Source organism: Scyliorhinus canicula, chromosome 10 (assembly GCF_902713615.1).
Source record: "Scyliorhinus canicula chromosome 10, sScyCan1.1, whole genome shotgun sequence".
NCBI classification, from domain to species: domain Eukaryota; kingdom Metazoa; phylum Chordata; class Chondrichthyes; order Carcharhiniformes; family Scyliorhinidae; genus Scyliorhinus; species Scyliorhinus canicula.
The window spans coordinates 78058735-78079301 of record NC_052155.1 but is presented as its reverse complement, the minus strand read 5'-3'; the positions used below and the strand labels follow the sequence as shown (position 1 = coordinate 78079301).

General features: G+C 43.7%; 1 protein-coding gene across 3 annotated transcripts in view; it reads left to right on the top strand.

Moving 5' to 3' along the window:
- Positions 1 to 11252: 11252 nt before the first annotated feature.
- The window catches only part of greb1l (GREB1 like retinoic acid receptor coactivator), a 373269-nt gene continuing 363954 nt past the window's right edge, over positions 11253 to 20567 (top strand). For all 3 annotated transcript variants that reach the window (XM_038809210.1, XM_038809211.1, XM_038809212.1), the window contains exon 1: positions 11253 to 11487. The gene's annotated coding sequence lies outside the window, so the exon portion shown is untranslated. The remainder of the gene's footprint in view (positions 11488 to 20567) is intronic.

Here is a 20567-nt window from a genome sequence, read left to right as displayed (position 1 = left end):
GGAGGCTGAGGAAATTCTCGGTGGTGGCTGCGGGTCTTTAATTGGAGTTGAGGCATGTGAGGAATTGTAGCTAGTCCGATGAGTCTATCGTGCAGACAGTGCTGCAACAGGCCCTCATCCCTCCGCAGACTCTATACTGAATGAATTCCCTGAAATTTTCCAAGGCTTTGGTACATTACCATACACGTGCAAGATTCAATTGAAAGAAGATGCACAGCCTATGATCCATGTGCCCAGACGTGTGCCAGCGCCATTAAGGGACAAACTAAAGGCATAGCTCGAGAGAATGACTGCCTTGGGTGTCATTAAGCGTATTTAAGTCCCCACGGACTGGGTTAATTCTATGGTCTGTGTAAAGAAGCATGTTGGGGACTTAGGAATCTGCATGGATCCGAAGGATCTGAATCTCAATTTCAAAAGGGAACACTATCCTATACCAAAGCGAGAGGAGATAACGTGTGAAATGCCAGGAGCAACCTGCTTCAGCAAACTGGGCGTGTCACAAGGCTACTGGCAATTAAAACTAGATAAAGAAAGCACCAAAATGTGCACCTTCCACACACCCTTTGGGTGGTATTGTTTTTTAAGAATGCCATTTGACATAATCTCGGCCTCAGAGATATTTCATCGTGCCATGGAGTACATAGTTGAGGGAATTCCGGGGGTCCGTGTGTAAGTGGATGATGTTATTTGGGGGTCAACCAAGTAAGAGCATGATAAACGGCTTATGAAGGTCTTAAAAGGTATTAAGAAAAATGGTCTCAAGTTGAACAGGACGAAGTATCGAGTTGGGGTACAAAGCATCACCTTCTCGGGAGACACATTGTCTACACAAGGTGTTCAGCCCACTCAGGACAAGATAGGGCAATTCTACAGATGCCATGCCCTATGGATAATAAAGGCATTTGAAGAATGCTGAGGATGATCAATTTTGTGGGCAAGTTTATTCCTAGTTTGGCAGCCAAAATGATACACTTGAGGGAGGCCATAAAGAAAGATGTGCCATTCCAGTGGTCCAGCAGCCATGAACAAGAGTGGCAGGCACTGCAGGTCTCGCTCACCACCGCGCCAGTGTTCACATTTTTTGTCCCAGCCAAGAACACTAAGATATCAAGTGATGCATCACAGGATGGTATGGGGACTGTCCCGCTCCAGAAGGATCTGGAAGGAGACTGGCTGCCAGTGGCGTATGCGCCCAGGGCAATGTTGGACACCAAACAAAGATACGCACTATGGTAGTATGACTAGGGGTATTACGGTACCTAAGAGTGTGAACTGCCATTGATGCAGAGGATTCGCTGCCCATTGGCCCAGGTATCATGTGCCTCTTATCCCTATTGGTTAAGAGGAAGTTAGCTCCACCAACGAGGCAGGGTATAAGAACCCGTGTTCCCCGGCAGCCAGCCATTTTCCTGTACGCCTGCTGCCGGGCTCACTTCTTGCTAATTAAAGCTTTTCGCTCGGACCTCACCTACGTTTCGTGTCCATTGATTGTGCATCACGCTCAAATCGAAAAAGAATCCCTTGGGCTCATTAGTGGGCTGATGAAGTTCCATGATTATGTGTATGGGCTTCCAACCTTTATTGTGGAGACTGACCACAAGCCACTAGTCGCCATCATCGGAAAGGACCTTAGTGAAATGTCACCACGAGTCCAAAGAATGATTAATAAGTTGCAGCATTACAACTTCGATTTAATGTATACACTGAGTAAGCATCTTATTGTGGCTGACACGCTTTCCAGAGCCACCGGCATTGAGGAACGACTCCAGCTGGATGAGAACGTACAGGTCCACGTATACATGGTGACAGAGTCTCTGCCAGCCTCTGACAATAAGTCCAAACCAATCAAAGAGGAAACTGCCAAGGACACTATCCTGCAGAAGGCCAGAAAGTATATCCTGAAGGATGGCCCAAAGGATCCTGTTCAAGCTTCTACAATATTCCAGCAGAATTAAGTGATATTTAGGGATTTTTCTTGCGGAATGAGTGAATTGTAATTCCACAGGCACTACGATCCATGATCCTTGTTAAGTTGCATGAAAGGCACTTGGGGATGGAAAAGTGCAAGAGGAGAGCCAGGGAGGCAGTCTATTGGCCTGGCATCAATTGTGATTTTGAGTTAATGGTGGAAGATTTCAGTGCAGGCAGACCAAGGAAACCATGCAGTTGGGTGACACTGTCACAATTCCCTGGCAGAGGTCGGAATGGGTCAGTTCCATTTAAATGGTAAGGAGTACCTTCTGGTTAAAGACTATTTTTCTAACTACCTGGAGATAATACAGTTATCGAATTCAACAGCGAGAAGTGTGATTAAGAAGGTCAAAGAAAGTTTTGCGTGACATGGCGTCCGACTGTCGTCATGAGTGATAATGGCCCATGTTTCGACTGCTATGAGTGGGTAGAATTTGCCCGACAGTATAACTTTCAACATATTACCTCCAGTCCGCATTACCCCGAGTCTAATGGCAAGGCTGAGAAGTGAGTGCATATCATCAAACAGCTCCTAAAGAAGGCTCTGGACAGTCGTGGTGATACCTATCTAGTGCTCCTCAGCTATCATTTGAGACTGCTGGTAAATGGCCTCTTGCCCGCTCAACTGCTAATGAACAGGCAACTGCGAACCACTCTACCTCATTTGCCTCATCAGCCCATGGACCACTTGTTGGCTAGACAAGTGACCTATCAGAAAAGAAGGCAGAAGGGGTTTTATGATAGGTCGGCAAAAAGACTACAACCTCTGCAGCTGGAGGATACAGTGAGAGTCGAAGGTTCTCAAGGACAAGGGTGGTCTCAACAGGCAAAAGTACTGTGTCAAGAAGGGCCCAACTCGTACCTGGTTCTTACTACAGAAGGTGTTATATTGAGAAGGAACAGACTAACTTTACTCAAAGTACGGCGGTCATTTGTGATGCAGCCATCAGAGGAAGCACGCAACATTCCTAAAACAGCTGAAGAACACATGGAACAAACGCAACAACAGGATATCACGTGAACACACGAGGATCCCGGCTCTGGCTCACTGTCTGTGTGGAGTTTGCACATTCCCCCCGTGTTTGCATGGGTTTCGCCCCCACAACCCAAAAGATGTGCAGGGTCGGTGGATTGGCCATGCTAAAATTGCCCCTTAATTGGAAAAAAGATGAACCGAGTATTCTAAATTTATTTTTAAAATGTTTTGTTTTTTCGCCGTTGCTCTGTGTCTGATTTTTGTTTAACTTTGGCGTTCTACTTTGGTTCTGAGGAAAGGAATTGCGTTTTTCAGACTGACTGCTGAAAGCTTCTCTCCAAGGACATTTCCCCATTTGTCAGTGGAAACACTCCTGGGGGTGAAGTATCCTTCCCTCACAGTTTACAAATTAAAAAAATTGTTGGTGGTCTCTCATCCCATTCCCTCATATAAACTGGGGTCTGGTCTGGTTCTGTGACACGTTTCAGCAGAAAATCTGTTTCCATCAATAGCTAAAAGTAATCTACAATTATGTTCATACAAACCTTAAAATTGGTTTTGGTTCAATCAGATACTCGCAGACAGCAATAGTTGTTTGACCTGAGTTGGAAGATATTCCATTCAGTGACGTGTTTTATGAAGTAAAAGCAAAATAAAGCAGATATTTAAAACAAGCTATAAACACAAAATAACTTTCTCTAAACTCTAAGGCTGGCTAGCACTCCATCTAATGGATAACTAATGTTACAGCACTAAACTGATGTTACTGCACTCAATAACACAAGGGTTGTGCAAACAAATTGAGAAATTGAATAACCTGGAATATGGTGAACATTTGGGGCATAGTGGTCACATTGTGAGATTTGATATTGTCAAAGAAAAGGGCAAAGAATAGCTATGTGATGGTACATGACTTTGAAATAATTGATTCTGGAGCTGTGAGAAAAGTCTTCTGCAATTTCATTTAAAAAAATTTAGCGTATTTTTTTTCCAATTAAGGGGCAATTTAGCGTGGCCAATCTACCCGCACAGACAAAGGGAGAACGTGCAAACTCCACACGGACAGTGACCCGGGGCCGGGATTGAACCCGGGTCTTCAGCGGCGTAGGCAGCAATGCTAACCACTAAGCTACCTTGCCACCCTGTGCTCCCGTGCGGTGAGGAGGTCTTGTTCAAACTTGTGCATGAAGATGTTGGCATATTGAGGTGCGGGTTTGGTCCCCATGGCTGTTCCTTGTGTCTGGATGAAGAACTTGTTGTCGAAGGTGAAGATGTTGTGATCCAGAATGAAGCGGATGAGTTGCAGAATTGTGTCTGGAGATTGGCAGTTGTCGGTGTTGAGTACTGAGTCTGTTGCAACAATGCCATCATCATGGGGGATGCTGCTGGAGAGAGCTGAGACGTCCATTGTGACGAGGAATGTTCCTGGTTCAACTGGTCCATGGGTGCGGAGTATCTGTAAGAAGTCCGTCGTATCGCGCCAGAAGCTGGGCATTCCTTGTACGATGGGTTTAAATATGCCCGCGATGTAGCCGAGAGGTTCTCACATGGGGTTCCATTGCCTGATACGATAGGATGGCCTGGTATGTTGGCCTTGTGTATTTTCGGAAGGCAGTAGAGATCTCCAACACGGGGAGTATGTGGGATGAGGGCATATAGGGTGCTCTGAAGTTCTGGATCCAAGGTCTTGATCAGTCTGTTGAGTTGGCGAGTGTGTTCCTTGGTCGGATCTGTGGGTAACTGTCTGTAGTCTTCCTAGTTGTTGAATTGTCGGTACACTTCTTTGCAGTAGTCCTTTCTGTTCAGTATGACGGTGTCCCCTCCTTTGTCTGCTGGTTTGATGACAATGTTGCAGTTGGTCTTGAGAGCACGGATGGCATTGCGTTGTGCTTGGGTGACGTTCGGGGTTGTTTTGTGAATGCGACTGATGAATCTGGCATTGATGTGACTCTTGACGGCTTGAGCATACATGTCGAGTCCAGGGCAGCGGCCTTCTGGAGGGATCCAATTCAACTCTTTCCTCTTCGGTTGCTGCACCACAGATCTCGTGGTCTGCTGTTCCAGTTCATTGGTTGTCTCATTGGGTTTGCTGTCGGCCTCTTGTGGCATGTGGAAGAATTCCCGGAGCCTCATTCGCCTGATGAATTCCTCCGTGTCTGCCGCGAGATTGATGGGGTCCATTTTCAGAAGGCAAACACGGGACACAACCGACAAGAGTACCCTTCGTTGTCAAGTACTTCCCCGGAGCACAGAAACTACGACATCTTCTTCACAGCCTTCAACACGTCATCGATGAAGATGAGCATCTTGCCAAGGTCATCCCCACACCCCAACTACTTGTCTTCAAACAACCGCACAACCTCAAACAAACCATTGTTTGCAGCAAACTACCCAGCCTTCAGAACCCTTCAGAGTTAGGGCAGGAGGAAAGGGATGTGTGTGACAGGGGTAGTTGAAGGGAAGGACTCAACCTTAGTGACAAAGAACTGCAAGTGCCCTTGTATATTTTTTTTGGAGGTGAGGGCACAGAAGGAAGATGAGATATATTTAAGGAGATGGTTGATAGTGAAGAAAAGAAACTAGGGCTTTTTTTTGCCTTTCAGGATGATGCTGGAGTAGCTTGATGTGGTATAAACTAGTTGTGCTCCAAAAATGTTGAAGACTTCGCCTCTGTCTTGGGAGAGCGAAGTTGCGAGCCATTCTGGTTGAACAATTACCATGGGACAGAGTAAGGGTTTTATTGGAGATAAGTGCATGTGATGCAAATGAGGGAATGATTGAGTGGATTGACATCTGCAGGGATTTTGTGGTGAATGGAAGGCCAGAGATGGGAGTTTGAAATTGAAGCTATAAGTTGGTTAACGGAGAGTTGTTTCAGGGATAATTGAGCAATTGTGTTTGGAATGGACTGAAATGAAAATGAAAATCGCTTATTGTCACGAGTAGGCTTCAATGAAGTTACTGTGAAAAGCCCTAGTCGCCACATTTCGGCACCTATCCGGGGAGGCTGGTACGGGAATCGAACCGTGCTGCTGGCCTGCTTGGTCTGCTTTAAAAGCCCAGCGATTTAGCCTTGTGAGCTAAACCAGCCCCTTCTGGTCCCCAGACTGGGGAGTGAGGTGTACAAGGAAGCAATCAGAGATGGCCTTATCTGTGATTGAACTGATCAAAGTAGTGAGGCATTGCTCCTCCTGGACAATGTTCCTGGCCATTCTACAAAAAAGAGCAAGGTCAAGGGAATCACTATGTATAGGGGGAGGAGAGTTTCTATGAAGGAAGAGATAAAAGGATTAAAGGAAAGAAGGGCCGTAACATCAGAGGAGGGCGGGCAAGCTGAGCTGTGATTGAAATTATGTTGGGTGATATTTATCCAAGCTTCATAACTGTTGGGGAATACTCGAGGACTAAAGGAAAGGAAGTTTATTCAACAAAGGAGTAACCAAGATGATAATTACAGGCCAGATGACCGAATATCAAAGGTTGGAAAAATATAGGAAAGGTTGTAAAGATACTCTACAATGTTCCATAAAATAGCTTTTAAACACAGTAAAGTAGGGGGCATTCAGCATTGTTTTACCGGTTTCGGAAGAATAATTCTCAGAACATGGGTGAGCTGACAAAGGGCACATTTAATGATCATTCCTGCTTGCCTTCAGAGGATGGTGATGTGCCTTCATTTAAAAAAATTTTTTTTTAATAAAGGTTTTGCAAAATTTTTCATAGTAAATAGTAATAATAACACAGCAAATTAGTGAACATTAACATAGTGCAGAGAATATACAATAGCAATTAACTAGACGCTACCCCACACGCCTCAGTCTTCCCACACCTTCCCAATGGAGCACTCACGCCCCCCCCCCCCCGCCACCCCCCCCCCCCCCCCCCCCCCATGGATTGCTGCTGCTGCTGACGTTTTAATTTTCCCCGAGTAGTCAACGGACGGTATTATGCCCCCGCTCAACAGCAGCAGCTCTGTACACTTGGCAAAGTTATTTCAACACATATGTAGGCATCCGTTCATTGTGTTGTCCCTTGTTTCTCCAGGGCGGTGTTCGCTGCCATTGTCGTCTCGTGCGCACTTCCGCTTCTGCGGCCCTCCCGTCTTTCCCGTTTTATCTGTTCCTGTGGATGCCAAGTTTGTTAACGTTTCCTTGCCTCCCCCCTCCCCCTCCCTGGCTCTCCTCTATTGTTCCCTGTCTCTTCCCTCTACCCCCCACACTCCCCACTTCTGTCCCCTCCCCGCCCCCTGTGGCTCGCCTTTCCTTCCTCTTAGGTTTAGCTATACCTCCTCCCCCTCGCCCAGTCTATCTCTCCCTCTCATGCTTTGGCTACTTTCCCGTTTATTGGCTACCTGGCTTTTCTTCTGCTTGTTTGTTGGCCACAAACAGGTCCCGGAACAATTGGATGAATGGCTCCCATGTTCTGTCGAAGCCGTTGTCTGACCCTCGGATGGCGAATTTGATTTTCTCCATTTGGAGAGATTCCGGGAGGTCGGACAGCCAGTCTGCAGCTTTGGATGATGCTGCTGACCCCCAGCCGAACAGGATTCTACGGCGGGCAATCTGGGAGGCAAAGGCAAGGGCATCCACCCTCCTCCCCAGGAATAGATCTTGCTGGTCTGAAACCCAGAAGACCGCCCCTTTCGGGCTTGGCTTCGCCTTCACCCCCACCACTTTGGACATTGCCTCAAAGAAGACTGTCCAGTACTCCACAAGTCTGGGGCAAGACCAGAACATGTGGGTGTGGTTGGCCGGGCCTCCTTGGCACCGTTCACATCTGTCCTCCACCTCCGGGAAGAACCTACTCATACGGGTTCTTGTTAAGTGGGCTCTATGTACCACTTTTAGTTGCATCAGGCTGAGCCTTGCGCATGTGGAGGTGGAATTAACCCTATGCAGTGCTTCGCTCTAGAATCCCCACCCTACTTCGATCGCCAGGTCCTCCTCCCACTTCATTCTTGTTGCGTCCAGTACGGTGTCGGCCCCTTCTACCGGTCAGTCATACATGTCGCTACAGTTTCCTTTATCTAGTATGCTTGCGTCCAGTAACTCTTCCAGTAGTGTCTGTCGTGGTGGTTGTGGGTATGTCCTTGTCTCCTTTCGTAGGAAGTTTTTTGAGTTGCAGGTACCTTGTTCCCCCTGGCTAGCTGGAATTTCTGTCAGTTCGCCCAGTGTTGCGATCCTGCCGTCCGTGTATATGTCCATGATTGTAAGTGTGAGCCTGTATGGCACAATTCTGGGCTTGCATGGCGACAAGCATGAAACTCGTGACCTTAATCTGACGTTTTACTGCAGCATTGAGTCATTTGGCAATTGCCTTTCTTGCGATGGCAGCAGGGAAATCAGACTACAGATCCTGCATCATAGGTGGGGCCAGAAGTGGCCTCATGGAGTTGGTCTCCACTTTCACACTAGAAAGGATCGGATCCAAGCTTGGCGTCAAACCCTGTGCCAAATTAGAGCCTAACACCTTCATGCTCCTAGGCAGTGTCAATAAGCTAAGTGGCAGGACTGTCAGTGCAACAAACATCTTTATGTGCTTACTCATCTGTGTTCTCCTATATGCCATCCCAACAAAGTCCTCTGCAGCAGAACCCCTCTGCAACCTTGTCCTCTGGTGTGCTGTCATAGATGCCATCCTTTGCCACTGTTCTGACTGAAACCCACTCATGCCTGGTGACTCTCCGTAAGCAGATCTTGCCTTTATACAACTCTTTAAAGTATGTAAAGAAGGTAAAGTCGCCATCATCCCAGATCACCAACAGCTACTTTCCCCTTTAAAGGGGACGGCTGACTGGTGGTGATTTAACCTGATTTTCAACACATCTCAGTGCAAGAGGAAAGGGTGAGAAGGCAGGGCTTCATAAATAACCTCACCCGGTATGGGAATTGAACCCGCACTGCTGGCCTCGCTCTGCATCATGAACCAGCTGTCTAATCAACTGAGCTAATAGTACTTGCAGTGACACTGAAGGTGCTTCTTCAGCAGACATTTTGGTTGCTCACACCATTGTTGATAAGACTGCACAGCTCGCCAAGTAGCAGGTCTCCGGTATCTAAAAGCAGAACCACAAAAAGTGTGACGAGGGGGGGGGGGGGGGGGGGGGTTCGATCAGGGAAGGGGGTTGGGGTGTAAAGCAAATGACCCTGGTGACACCATCTTCAATTTGTACTTTAAGTTAGATAGCCGGATGATTGTGAAGTGTAACCTGAGGAGGTGCTTAAGGCAGGAACATACTACAATCCTGCATGATGACAGTGGCGCCAGGTACAATGGCCTCAAGGACTGCTGGTCTGATAGTGCAAAGCACCGTCTCCCCAAAAAGACTCGGGTGATTGTCATGTGAGAGTACCTATAAGAAATGGATGTTTATCCCTAACTTCAGTGATGTCGGAGTGTGGGTGGAGCTGGGTTGTCTGTCTGCTTTTACTTTCACTTTGAACAAAAGCTGGTGTGTGTCTGTGAGTTTTAGTTTCGTTTTGAGAGTGAAGAGCTGCAGCGAAAGCCAGCAGATGTGCATGGATATCTCTCCAAGTTCAAGAGTGTTCATTTGGGTGATTTCAAAGTGATAACTGCTCTCATTGGAGAATTTAAACCTGATCTCTGTGTTCAAGAGGGTACTTGTCTTATGGATGTTGTAAGGCAAGATTAAGGGTGACTTATAGAGTACTGTATTCTTTGGGGAGGAGTATTTTAGTTGATGGTTGCTAAGATGGTTTAAAAATATTAATGGGATTCATAGAATAAATATTGTGTTTTGTTTAGAAATACTTTTAGTTCTCTGTTGCACCACACCTGTAAAGTGGGCCCTTGTGCTCCCCATAACCAAAATCTATTCAAAGTTATGGGTCAGGTGAACTTCATGATACACTTTGGGGTTCCCTAAACCCTGGCCCGTAATATGATCTAGGTCTCCTGCCATCTCTTTGTTGTTTCCTGTGGTAATGTGTGAGCTAATCCTGCTACAGAGGGAAGATTGTCAATGAGTATGTTGCATTGTCTTTGGTGCTATGTTAGCCATGGCTGGATAACTGGATGTATGTAGGAGCTGCCTACCTCATTGATATGAGGCTGACATCATTGGTAAGTGTGTGAGGGTGAGGTGGAGCATCTGAAAATTGGACATAAGTCTTGTTTGCCGATGGGTGAGTGATAGTGTGTACGGCATTCGGCAGCAGAAGAGGTTGGTGGTGGAGCGGTTGGAAGATGTTATTTGAAGCTAAATTCACTGACCGTTACCACTCTGGTGGAGTAATTGTATCTTGGTTTCTGACATGCAGCCAGATGCTTGGGACAAGTCATTGGGAAATTATTTTCCTGGCCACCAGTTCCTACTGCATTTGCAGCATCTCATCATGGCCCATGTGGACCTCCTCCACTGAGACGTTGCAACAATGAACCTGGATGACCTCTCTCTGCTCCATTTTCAGCCCCCTTCCTTCCGTCAAACTGTTTCTGCCAGTTCCAACAGTTGCTGTAGCCTGACTGCCATTCTTCAAGAGGGGCAGCCTTTAAGAAGAGCAGGCTTGCCATACTGTTGTAGCCACGTACACTCTTCAGCCCTCGGCCCTCCATTGAGTGTGCAGTCAGCCAGTTAAGCCAAAGGTTCTGCTGTGCACCCACCACACGCCTCAATCATTGAAATGAGCAGAAAGCACAGTTTGGCGTTGCCTGTCTCAACTCAGCTGGGCGCGGGGTGTCACGCAACGCGATCCACGGATCTGATCGAATTTTTTGTCTTACTTTTTAAAAGTGTCTATTAGTTGGAGAGTGACGTGGAGACCTGCAAAAAAATGTTTCTCCTTGGCAGCTGAGGAAAGAGAAGGATTCATTAAAAAACGACCTTCATAGTATTTTATTGAGGCTGCAAAATGGTTTTTTTGGGGGGGGGGGGGGCAAATGCTGTCCATCAGTATAAAAACAACAGTGTGCGCGCATTCTCAGCAGAGAAAGTTGGATTTGAAGTTGCCACTAGCGTGCAGTCTCTGCAAACTCCAAACCCAAAGCTCCACTTCCAAACTCCGGCTGCTCTCGCTGCAGTTTTGACGTAACCCCATCAGGCCAAACCACTCTCGCCGAGGAGGAAACTGCAATATCTCTTCTGCAATAATTGGCTCCCATGCTCTTTTCCCCTTCTGTGAATAAAACAGAAGAGTAATGATAATAATTCGATGTCTGATATCGAAAGTTGGTGTGCTGGTGCAGCAGGAAAGAGGGGTGGTCAGAGTGGCTCCCTGTATCCCACCCCCCCCCCTCCTGCTGTTCATGATGGATGGTGCAGCGCAGAGTCCTGGCTGTGTCACAATGCTCCGCTCGTTGGTGTTGGCTCTGACCGTGTGTCCGAGAGCTGTCTGAGCTGGCGAGGGCGAGCGGTTTGTGCAAACCCCAGTCACACTTAGCACACGACACGGAGTAGTCACAGCACCCAAAAGCAATGCGGTAAGGTCAGCGAATCCAGCGTACAAATCGAGTCACCATCGGGCAGCCGACGTGAGGAGGGAGAGAGTTTGCGTGCACTCGCCTGAAAAAAGGAAAATGTAAGTTGCTAAAATCCGGTTGCAGCACTCTTCGTTTTATTGCCGTTGACCGCCACATGCCTGGGGTTACAAGAGGCAGGCTTGGCGATGTGCCTTTTTGATCGCCCGCTACATTTGTACAGGGCGATGTCATTTTTCTTTCCTGCAATTTCTTTGTGCTTAGACCTTGGGCACAATCCAGGTTACAGTAAAATGAGCTTTAAATGTGGAGGGGTATGTATTTCTTTTGTAGCCAGGATAAAATGCTGATTTATATCAGGACGTGACATTGGCTGACTTTATTGGAGAACGGCCACCTTTATTTATCCTCTTTGGTTATTAGAATTCAAGCTAGAACATTGTAAATATGCACATATTTTTGATTGCTCTGGCGTCCGTCTGGATTTCCATTTAACGTGTTTTAAAGGTTTTGAATCACGTTTGTGTAAACATGAATGTTCAGAAACTGGAAGTTCTTTTTAATGGGTATATTTCCAGTTTTCCTTTGTGTTGCTAGTCAAGTTTGAGCAAATTTAAATGGAAAATATGCATTCACTACTCTACACAAATTATACAAGACAGTTATACAACATTTGAATATCAAGCGTTCCGAAATTAAAAGGACCAGTGAAATTTGTGTTGACTGAAAAATTGTTTGCTGAGGGTTTTATTTGCGTGTTTGGGATAGCTATTGTTTGCAGCGTAATTTTATCACAACATTATTTTAGAACTAAACAGAAGTATTGTGATAACACAAGCGCTGAGTTGAACATATAACATTTAAAACAGACCTTTTCAACGAGTATGTGTTAATATCGGTCGTAACTACCGTTTGAATGTAGTGATCGTTCTATGTCGAGAATAATGTGCTGGGAAATAAAGGTACATGGATGTGTCTCTTTATTATGTGCCAAGTAAAATAAGATTGAGGATGGTTGGGAATACATTGAAATGAACCATATTTCTGTCTTGTCTGAGCTACATTGTTGCTCCCACTGGAAACTCCGCCGCGTTATATTGCCATAAAAATGGTCGTGATTGTAAATAAAAAAAATAACCTTTTAGGCTCTTTGGACTTCATGCTGGGCTGTGATTTGTTGTCTTTTTTTAGCAGAGTGAAATAATTAACAATAGTGTGATGTAAGTTAGTGCCATTGGCCAAAAGACGGCGATATTCCAAGTAGCACCTTGTCAAGGTAGGTAGATGGAAGAGTTGGGGAGCAGGGGAGAAAGCGACACAAGAGGAACGGGTGACAAAGGAAGGAGGAGCTAAACGAGGGTAAGAGGGAGAGAGAGCCAAAGAGAGGAAGGTTGATGACAGAGCCAAATGGACTGCCCTCGTATCACTCTCCCGGAGTTCAGAGACTCGATGGCGGGAGCTGTGTCTCCACTTTGTTCCCATACATCCCGAGTTGTTAATTGCAACTCGAGACTAATGAACAAAAAGTGGCCAAGACTTGCTGGAAAGGTTTCGGGCCGACATGACACGTCGGTCTTGAACCCTGGGGTAAAAGGAACAACTCTTCACTGTATCACTAGGCACTATGTTTGAACAGGCGACCCGACGTTTTATGTACACAATCTCCCATGTAGACACCAGCTTTTAGCTCCTCCCCGTTTGGAACTCTCCTGTTGATTTTGTATAGTTCAAGTACATATTTACTGTATTCCCACTCTGTTTCGGGTTAGCAATGTATTTGAGCAGCAGAGTAATGAACACAAATAGCCCTCCCTCTACCCAAATGGGGGAGATGTTTAATACACTTTTGATTGTTGATATTCTTACAGAATTTACTCTTGTGAATCTTAAAACGTGTATGATGTGCCCGTCTTTCTAAATGGTGAAAGAAAATGAAGCAAAATTGTGAGATCTTGAGTATTTAAAAAAAAAAGACAATGTTTTCCAGTGGATGATGTGAATATTTAGAAAACATATTTTTGTGACTTAATTGTAGCTGCAAATTGTTTGACAAGTTGGTCTGACAGATGTGAGCCATCCGACTGTTAATTAAATGTTTCCTTCTATTTTCACACATTTGACCAAATAAATGTATTTCCAATTCTATTGTCGAGTTCTGTTGAGAAATGCCTATTAAAAACCAGCTTTAAGTAGAATTCCTCCCTTTAGTTAATCGGTTCTGTCGAGGCTCCGTCCATATATTCAGTAATTTATATACCAATCATTGCAATAGAACATTACAGCGCAGTACGGGCCCTTCGGCCCTCGATGTTGCGCCGAACTGTGAAACCATCTGAAGCCTATCTGACCTACACTATTCCATTTTCATCCATATGTCTATCCAGTGACCACTTAAATGCCCTTAAAGTTGGCAAGTCTACTACTGTTGCAGGCAGTGCGTTCCACATCCCTACTACTCTCTGAGTAAAGAAACTGCCTCTGACATCTGTCCTATATCTACTACTCCTCAATTTAAAGCTATGTCCCCTCGTGTTGGTCATCACCATCCGAGGAAAATGACTCTCACTGTCCACCCTACCTAACCCTCTGACTATCTTATATGTCTCTATTAAGTCACCTCTCAGCCAAAGTTAAATTTTAAAAAGTATAAATTTAGAGTACCCAATTCATTTAATTTCCAATTAAGGGGCAATTTAGCCTGGCCAATCCATTTACCCTGCACATCTTTGAGTTGTGGGGGTGAGACCCACACAGACACGGGGAGAATATGCAAACTCCACATGGACAGTCGGCCGGGATCGAAACAGGGTCCTCGGCACCCTGAGGCAGCAGTGCTAACCACTATGCCACCGTCCCGCCCTAAAGTGAAAGTTAGTTTCTGAAATTTTGCTCTATTACAGTGCAAATCATCCATTCATTTTTCAGGGTACTTGCTGGTTAGCATTGCACAAAATGGAACTTTTTCTAATCACTGGTATGCTTATTACAAAGGTGAAGTTTATGTTCCAACATGCTATTCCCAGTTGTCAATGCTATATGAGTCCTGCCATCGGGCACTAATTTCTGATAAAAGGTCAGTGACCTGAAAGGTTAATTCTGTTTCTCTCTCCACAGTTGCTGCCTGGCTTGCTAAGTATTTCCATAATTTTCCACCCTTATTTCAGATTTCTGCCATGTTTTGCACTGATCTGTTTGAAAACACTGCAATGTCCTGCCGAAAATAATAAGTCTCAAATTAGCCTCTTAGATGAAGGATTGCTACACTATGATCTTGGAAACTTAAGCCCATATTGAATATTTAAAGAAGCACATTCCTAAAGCTGCACACTTTCAGCTATTTCCCATTTAACTAATTGTCTGTTTATTATAATGTGTTAATTTCTCAACGACTTATATAGCACCTTTAATGTAAAACACCATAAGATGCTTCATGAATGTTTGATCAGGCAAAAAAATGGAGAATGAGCCAAAGAAGGCGATATTAGGACTAAAAACTTGATCAAGGTGTTTAGTTGAGTTGGCTCCTTAAACTTAAGTTCATCCAAAACTCTGCTGCCTATACCTTTCTTAAAAATAAATTTAGAGTACTCAATTATTTTCTTTCCAATTAAGGGGCAGTTTAGCATGGCCAATCCACCTAACCTGCACATCTTTGGGTTGTGGGGTCAAAACCCACGCAGACACAGGGAGAATGTGGAAACTCCACACTGACAGTAACCTGGGGCTGGGATCAAACCAGGTCCTCAGCGCTGTAAGCAGCAGTGCTAGCCACTGTGCCATCGTGCCGCCCAGCTCTACCTTAACTTCTTTAAAATGATCTTATTAAATTGCGGAGCAGGCTCGAGGGGCTGAATGGCCTACTCCTGCTGCTTGTTCGTATGTAGCAAAAGAGATCCACAGGCTTCAACAAAGTGAGACATTTGCTGCCGACAGATTTAAAGACCTTTAATGTGGATGTCTTCTTTAAAAAAAAACTCAGCCTTTGGATCATCTTGGTAACTTAATATATTAACTTAGTTGGGGCCAGCTGTAAATCTAAATGCTGAGAGTTTGTTTTCAGTTAGCATGGCGCTGATGCAAACTCTGATTTTGTAGGGATTGCATTATAATGTAGCCTTTAATCTTAGCTCGGAACCACTCAACAAAACTGTCTAGGCCATGGCCATAGCATCCTTACTCCACATCATCAATTTAAAAATGTGATTCCACATTTTTGAACCGTTGAACAATACAGGGTACTACAATTTCTGGCAGATGGTTTCATTCTGTAAGCTTTCCAATGATGCATCATAATTTTATTTGGTTAAAAAGACATAATTTTAAAGGACAGTTGGTTGTCTCTCTATTCAGTGTGATGGACAATGTTTTCTTGTCCATGTGATGCGACATAAAACTTAAAAATATTGCATCTTTAAGATACAGGTTTTGGTTCCTGGATTTATTGACAATAGTTTTAAGATTAAGAAATGCCTTTCTGAATTTATTTTAGAGCGATATATTTTACTACCATTTGAGATTAGGCATAAATGCTTAAATTAATATTAAAAAAAATAAATTTAGAGTACCCAATTAATTTTTCCAATTAAGGGGCAATTTAGCGTGTTCAATCCACCTAGCTTGCATATTTTTGGGTTGTGGGGGCGAAACCCACGCAAATACAGGGAGAATATGCAAACTCCACACGGACAGTGACCTAGAGCTGGGATCAAACCGAGGACCTCGGCGCCATGAGGCCGCAGTGCTAACCCACTGCGCCACCGTGCTGCCCAAATGAATATTTAGTAACAGAATTTTCTCATTCATCTGCGAGTGGTAACTGTCAAGTCAAATAATCCTTAAATGCAATTTTATTTTTCAGCAGAAATCTCAAAATTCTAGGTCTGACTAAAGGTTTCACTTCAGAGAGCCAGAAATATGTCCTGGTTTGAATCTCATAATCCCTGCAGAATCCATCAATGAGCTCACAGTCTTGAGCATAGTTTTTGGGTGGTATGAGTGTTACAGAACTTGTGGAAGATTGAAGAATTAGTGGTAATTTGAGAATCTTTTAGACATCTGTCATTGGATATTTGTGAAGGAGATTGTGTAACTCCTCTCTCGGTTGACTGCCTTGTAAAGGATTCCCTCATTGGACAATAATCCTATTCCATTTGTTGCTTTTCCCTACGGCACTTTGTAGCTAGGCTTTGGAGTAGTGAGATAATATTGGTGAGAAACAGCTGTGATGCAGCAAGATTACACTTTCTTTCTAAGGACACCTCGGTGTTTCATGTAGAAGCCACATTAATTACCATAAAGAAAGAATACTAAGTGAAAAAAATCCAAATTGTTTTGCATTGATATGTACATTAAAGAAACATTTTGATGCTATGTTCCAGTTGCAACATTAAACTGAGCTTTTGTCTTAATTTCAGCCTTTGTAGCACAGTTAGAGAATATTTTTGCAAAGTTAACTTCTTGTTCAATGTAGTGCTGTATGACCCACATACAGCAATTTTTAAAACACGAGTTAATCTTCCTTGGTGATGTGAGTTTAGGAAAAATATTGACCTGGGGAACTGTCCTGTACCTCCTTGAGTGGTGAATATTTTTATCTACATCTGAACAGACAAGCTAGGTGTCCATTAAGATCTCATCTGAAACACGGCATGATTAACAATGCAGAACACTCTGAATTTCAACCCAGATTATATGCCCATGTCATTGTCAGATATTTACCTGTTTTTAATGTATATCTGTGAAGTCTGCCAGCATATCAAATGTTTCTGCCAGTGAATGTAGCTGACTCTTAAATACCCTCTGAATAGGCAGCAAATTCTGATTTTGCCTATGATGCCCACATGCCATGAAAAATATAAAGTAAAACCGTAAGACGATGATTCCTGACGTGATTGAGACTTTTTGTCTACCTTGTGCATACCAGTTTTGAATAATTTTTACCCCTGCTGAATGTCAGCAACACCTCAAATTTTACTTTACTTTTTATGGTCCATTTCCACCATCTACCCATGAATTTTATTTTATTTGGTGTAAGCCATGTTTTCAGGGATTTAATTTTTGAATGGGAATCATAAAAGTATTGATTTATAGAAATTACAGTCGAATTACAATACCAGAAGGTAAGTGTGGCTAATTCCATTATTGCTGTTAACAGTTCTTCAACTGAAATAACTCCTCTCATTCCATTTCCTTGCCTCTTCTCCATATTTTTTACATTGTCCTTTTACAAAAACTTTTAAATTATATATTCTGTACTTCAGTCATCACTTGTATTGAAGCATTCCGTGATCTAAAAGCCATCTGTGTGTAAAGAACTTTAACTTCTTCCTTTGCGCTTCTGTTGATATTTTCAACATCTTGTTTCCAGTTTTCCAACTCTTGGAAGTAATCTTTCACAGTTTATCTCCCAAAATCTGTACTAAATTTGGAAAACCGCCAGTAGTAGTTACTCCCTTAACCTCTTCTGTTTTAGTAAAAAATAAATTTTTTAACTTTTCTCTATAACTTTAACCTTTGTTCCTGTTATAATTCTAGCGAATTTTTGCTGTGCTCTTTCCATAGCTCCAACATCCTTCTACAATGGGGTGCCCAGACTTCATACAGTACAGAGTCCAATTGTAGCTTAATGACTGTTTGTATAAATTCAACATCTCCATGCTGCTTTTGTGCACAATGGCCCTATATATAATCTTTTGCAATTGTTTCTACCTGCACTCCCGTATCCATGTATCTGCATCTCTAAATATCTCTGATCTTCCATTCAATTAAGAAGGTTACTTATTCACAAAGTCACTACTGAATACACACAATGTCACATTTCTCTGCCCTCTTGCAAACTCATGCATTTTCCCTCACGGTTTCATAGACTCCCTTTTTTGGTATATAATGCAAATTTTAGTACCCACGCCAGCATCAGGACATAGCCTCAAAATCGGAGAATCCAGCCCAGCATCTTTTGGAAGTTTTATCCTGAGTAGTTATTCCAAAACATTCTCAAGTGTACATATGTGGTCCTACCCAGTGGGACCTCGCCGTCCATCCAGTGGGGGGCAGCTGGTGGTGGTGGGGGTGGGGTGGGGGCCTCCATCATGGCCTTCACCATGGCCTGGCTCGCGAACGGGGCCTACCGATCGGCAGGCCGGCTTCTCCTGATGGGGGCCTCTTGTACTTCGCGCCGGGCCCCGTAGCTCTACGTCATGTTGTGTCGGGGCCGGTGCGGAGAACAAAACTAGCGCGCATGCACGAGTTTGTGCTGGTTGCAGCGCGCATGTGCAAATTCGTGCCGGTTGGAGCGCGCATGCGCAGACCCGCGGCGCCCGTTTGACGCCGGTATCGGCAGCTGGAGCTGCGTGAGTCACTCCAGTGCCGTGCTGGCCCCCTGTAGGTCACAGGATTGCTGATCCTAGGGGCCTGTTGATGCTGTCGTAAAACGCGATGGCGCTTACGACAGCGTCAACACTTAGCCTCTGTTTCTCTACTGAGATTGCTTAAACGTTACTTTTCTATTGAAAAATATATTTCCTGGTATATGTGGACAATCTCTTGATAATTTTATACGAGGTGTTTATTCCTTTGTGAACATAATAGATTCAGGAAATGTAGTTCTCTGGCAATTACTGATTCAGGAATAAAATAAAATTCACACATAAAGCTGAAAGAAAATATTCCAAAAGGAAAATTCAAAGCTACAATCTAAATCAACCTGCACTTGAGTGATTTATTACGTTTTCTGTCCTACTTGATTATATTGTTGCTTTGTAATTGTTTCCAGGTATCCATTTTTCTATTACATCAAAGAAATGGTAACATTTTACTTTGTCTAATATCGGAGTAAAAAAAAGTTCTTGGCAGTGTATAGAAGACCTGTCATTTTGTGGAGTTAACCTTTGTTAATGAAATTTCTTAACTGACACTGAGCAGCCACTTAGTCGATGATGGGGTTGACTGACCACGTTACTTTGTAAAGAGAAAATAAGAGAGTTAACACTTTGGGGATAGTTTGGGATAATTTTCGGGATTACACATTTTAATTCTTATGCAGTAGTTAGGTTTGATCAAAACCGCAATTGAGTATGCTTGTAGAAACTATTTAAGTAGGTTTAATCAGCTTTCACAGACCTAAGACTTATTCAAATAAATGCCATGGAACTTTGCTTATTAGAGAGTCAGAGACTTTAAGAAACTTGATATAGGTGTTTATGATTATTATGGATATAATTATGCAGAAACAAGATTAATATGGATATAATCATCATATAAAAACAAAGTTTTTGATGCAATGGATTCACTTAGGATTAGGTGTCAAAGTACAAGTTGAGGAAGGAAGTCTGAGGTTGGATCTATGAAAACTTTCCTTTTCTGAGGGTGATTGACCTGTGTAATAGGAGCGAAGGGCAGGTCGTGGAGGCTGATTCCTTCCAGCCCTCCAAGAAGGCATTAGATTGATTACAGGAAAGCACAGTCATTTTGACATGTGGAGGCAAGAATGCATTGTTTCTACACAAAAAAAATGACTCTGGTGCCTTCTGGGGTTTGTTTGATTGCCTGTGATGAGTTGAAGAGGAGCTTTTGCCAGAAGACTCAATTTAGCCATGGGTCTGTTTTCATCTCACTCTGGTGGGGCGGGGTGCAATGTTGGTGCATAGAGATGGAATTACCCAGTGAATTGGGCTGATGGGCGAGCACATACAGCTTTTGGTCACCCTAAAACTTAAATGTGCACCATATATCGCCAAGTATGAGGCAACATTTGAAGCCTCCAAAACATTTTCCGAAACTGGGGGCTAACTTGTACGTAGAGTATAACCATGAGAATTGCTGATGTGGGTGTGAGCACTCACCATTTTGAAATGATAACACCGGTAATGCATCTTAACTTAATGTGACGCCGTTTATTTATTTAATTAATTTTACAAAGCTAACCACAATCAAAGCATTTTAAAACCATCAAATTTATTGTCTTCGGTATCGACACAGAGTTCATCAAATTGATTCTGAATCACTTTGGCTATGACCAATTGTAAGGATCCCACTTTGGATCAGTTTAGACGCTTTTGCTTTCTGAATCATCCCACCACAACTTTCTTTCTATCCATTCAATTGGATATTCCACATTTTTTGAATTATTTGATTTTACTTTATGCACCAATAGCATCCCATGATTTGATAATCATAAGATTAT